General features: G+C 42.0%; 1 pseudogene; it reads left to right on the plus strand.

The window, feature by feature from the left end:
* The first annotated feature begins 691 nt into the window (after positions 1-691).
* On the plus strand, positions 692-2950 carry LOC139039835 (calcineurin B homologous protein 3 pseudogene; annotated as a pseudogene).
* Positions 2951-4193: the final 1243 nt, after the last annotated feature.

Consider the following 4193-nt stretch of genomic DNA (forward strand, 5'->3'; position numbering starts at 1 on the left):
TTTGGAAACACAGGAAACTAGATGAATAAAGTCAGCCCCTTACATCATCAGCATCACAGAAGCTCCCGCTTACATACACGGCAGTTTTATTTTGGGCTTAAGTCTCGCTGTCATTGGCTCCTAGAAGCCTTCTGCAGCTCCCAATAGGGCTGCTGTCAGGAGTAATGGCCTCATCTAGCCATGGTTTTCCCATCATTAGCACCTGTCAAAGGATCCCCACTGTCTCTTGATGTTTTCAGCAGTTCCTGGATGTTGGATTCACTAGACAGCTCAGGGCCATACACAAACAGCCATGTTACCAGAGACTCATAGGAGTGTCCCTGAGGAAAGTTCAAGTGGCAGATTTATGCTGCTGGACAGTCCTTTGGGGAAAGAGTTGTGTTACAAAATTAGAGTGAAAGGCACCACAATGTCACAGTCTGCTCCTCCGCCACGGTCTTCCGTACTATGGGGTAGGAAATATTTATCTAGTTTTTCCTGGCTTGGAGCAAGTGTTGATGCTTCATGGCTGAAACATCTGAGGGTGTGTCGTCTTTGTTTTACAACTCTATGACCTCTGGTCTCATCTCCCACACTCAATGTAACAAAGGGTAACAATACCCTACCTGATAAAATTGTCATGAAAATAAAATGAAGCAGCCATTACACTACTGGAAACGTTTCTAACAAATAACAAGCCCTCAGTAAATGTTAACTGTTCTATAAAACACAAAAGATCAATAAAAATTCATAAGTAAATAAATGAAGTTTACTATCTACATATGTTTTTCTATAGGGGAAAAAATACAAAAAAACTCTGCAACATGTATGCATGATTTACCTCAATGTTGAATCGTGGTCTTAAACATTTAAAAATATATCAGAAATTTAGACTATATCAAGGTAATTAAAAAATACATGGCAATCTAAAATTAATAAATGAATTAACTAATTCAAATAATTTTTGTCAGCAGATGCTCTTAGATGGCAAAATATGTCGCCTGACAGGCAGCGGTTAGGAGCTGACCACACAGCTGAAAATGTTTGAGTTAAGTAAATAAAGTTATCCCTCTTATGTAAGTGCCTACAATCCAAAGAAAAACAAGCGTGTTTTTTAAAGCGTAGGTAATTATTTGTAAAATTCGAATAATTCTCTCTTTTTCACCTTACAAGCTCATAATGTCCATACTATTTTGGAATTTCTCAAATTAGTGTTCCTGAAAGTCGGCCTCTGTGATTGTTTGGGGTTTGCTTGAAGTTTAAAGCTTTTATAAGATTGCCAGTCCTTTCATGCACACACAGAAAATAAGAGTCTCCTACCCCTGGCTCACCCCTCTAAGAGTTTAGGACCAGATACCCAGTCTGCGAGCAACTGAGAACGGATTGCTTGGGGAAGGATGGTTCCTGCATCCGGAGCCATGGCCACACTAAATAACACGCTTGTTTGCAAAGACAGGATGTGATACAGCCTAGATGTGAAAGAGGTCTTGTTGGGGAGTCGGTTCTCTTAGGTTCTATACTGTTTTTCTTCTTTCAGGAGGTGGGGCCAGGCCATGCTGCCATAAAGTATTAAAGGGATGGTAGAAGCAAAATGATTTAATTAAAAGAAAAAACTATAGAGGTCTCCATTCCTGGGGAGAACAGTATCTGTAAATAAAAATTTATAAAAATCCAATTCCAAAATAGCGTTTTTTAGATTTTCCTTTTAGAGGTGAATTATCCCAAAGTTTCAACATATGAATATAATTATACTCTTTTCTTTTTTGGTGAGGAAGATTGACCCTGAGCTAACATCTGTTGACAATCTTCCTCTTTTTATTTGAGGAAAATTGTCCCTGAGCTAATATCTGTGCCAATCTTCCTCTATTTTGTATCCGGGACTCCACCACAGCATGGCTTGACATGTAAGTACATGCCGTGATCCAAACCCATGAACCCCAGGCAGCCAAAGCAGAGCGCGGGAACCTAAGCACTATGCCATGGGGCTGGCCCCAATTCTACTCCATTTTTAGTCTGCTTTTATTTCTTCTTTTTATGCCTAAGTCACTTGCCCTCTGGCCCAGACCTGTCCCTGGCATCCCCAACTGTTTGGACCCAAGGCCTGAGGAGCTGCTGCAGAGTCAATGCCACCCAGGGCCCTGCAATGGACATATTCCCCATGACCCCTGCCAGGGGCACTGTAGGCACCACCCTCTTGCAGTCTGAGGAAGTGTGGGAGCTTGAGGTCAAGACTGGCTGTTCCTCCAACCAGATCAAGCAGCTCCAGTGGAAGGTTAGCAGCTAAGTGGAGCCCAGCCCACCATTCCTCAGGAAAACTTCAACAAAGTCCCCAACATAGAGGTTATTCAGATCTGATCCCAAATCAACCGTGTCTTCTTTGATAGCAGGAGCCGGTGTAAGGGGCCCAGTGGCCTGGCCCAGGAGATCAATGTCGAGGACCTCCTGCCCATCATGTCCTATCCAGCCCGTGAAACCCACTGTGAAGGAGGAGCAGGTGCAGCTGTGCCTGAAGGAGAAGCTGAGATTTCTGCTCCACATGTTGACTCAGACGGCGAGGGAGCTATCACTCTAGAAGAATACAGAAATGTGGTCGAGGAGCTGCTCTTGGGAAACCCCAACATGGACAAGGATTCCAGTGGCTTCATTGCAGATGAGGCCATGATGGAGGCAGCCAGCATCTGGATGAGGCAGATGAAGTCTGATCAGGTGTAAGAGAGCATCACCTTTGACGACTTCCTGAAGATCTGCCATGGGAAAGACATCAAGACCAAGATGCACGTCTGCTTCCTTAACATGGAAACCATCACCCTTTGCCAGTGACCTGCGACCTCCACCATGGAGAAACTGCACTTTGCCCTGGGACTGCCCCCTGATGTGGCCCGGAGCAGCTGAAGCCCACAGGAGTCCTTTTGCTGCAGCTCTTGGAAGATTCCGCATTGGTATGTTCTTATTCCGTTACATGTTGGGTTTGTGTGTTGGAGATGGGAGGGGGTGGTGAGAGGGAGACAATAATTTGTCTTTTAGTTTAGAGGTTGCTGGGCCATGAGGAGTCAAAGTCAGACCTAACGAGTTGGACTGCATATCTTTCAGATATTCCAGACTTTGAGTAGGATGCAGTAACTGGATGGGACATTGAGATTGACTCTCTGGGGGATAGGTAAATACATTCCATGCATGAGAAGAAGGTTACAAATGGATATCTAAGAGAAGGAATGTGTAGACTGTTGCAGAGCCTACAATTTGTCCCCTAATATCTTTTCTTTTTCTTCTATGTTAATAGAATTTTTCGTTGAACACATGCCTCTCTATCAAACGACTACATTTCTCAAGATTACCTGCAGCTGAGTGTGGCTGTGTGTGTAACTTCTGTTCCATAGCGCAGAAGCAGAAATTTTACGTAAAATTTCTACTCAATGCCATTATCAGGAATAACCATGTCTTTCCAGTTCTTCTTTCTGTAGCTGGAATGGGGATAAAATGGCAGCATTAGAATAAGCCTTTCAGACCAGAAGATGGGCGCTGGAGTTTGAGAGTGACTAGCACCAAAGTAGATTGAATCTGTGCCCCTGATGACTTCATGGAGAAGAGGCTTAATAACTGAGGAATTTTTACGTGAAAGAGAAATAAAAGAGAAACAAAATTTTATAAGATTTAAGCTCTTGTAAACTGTGGCTGTTTCAATAGCAAAACAAACATCCTAACTAATAATATCCAATTTTGTAGATTAAATTGATTTACTATGTGGCAGGTGAATTATTTAAAAATAATATCTATGATAAAGAAAAAAAATCCTCAAATATATGGGCAAGAAAATAAAATGTCCACAAAGGAAATACAATCAGTCTGGCTTCAAAACCAGATCATTATGGAGCATCTTCTCTAACTTTTTTTTGTCCAAAGGTTGATTTAAAAATTTTATAACCAGACAAATTGTTGTCTGTTTATGAAGGAACTAAAAACATTCTTAGCCGGGAAAGGACTTGAAAATATATTACCCACATTCCTCCAGCAATAATTTTATTTTTAATTAAGAATATACTTAGTGTAATGTGAATATTACTTGCCTCACCCGCCCGCCCCATTTATATTTTGAAGTCCTAATCCACACCACTTCAGAATGTGACCCTATTTGGAAGTGGGCTCATTACAGATGTAGTTGGTTAAGATGAGGTCATACTGGAGTAGTGTGGACCCCTAATCTGATATGACTGATG

The sequence above is a fragment of the Equus asinus genome, chromosome 12 (genome assembly GCF_041296235.1).
Source record: "Equus asinus isolate D_3611 breed Donkey chromosome 12, EquAss-T2T_v2, whole genome shotgun sequence".
Taxonomy (NCBI): domain Eukaryota; kingdom Metazoa; phylum Chordata; class Mammalia; order Perissodactyla; family Equidae; genus Equus; species Equus asinus.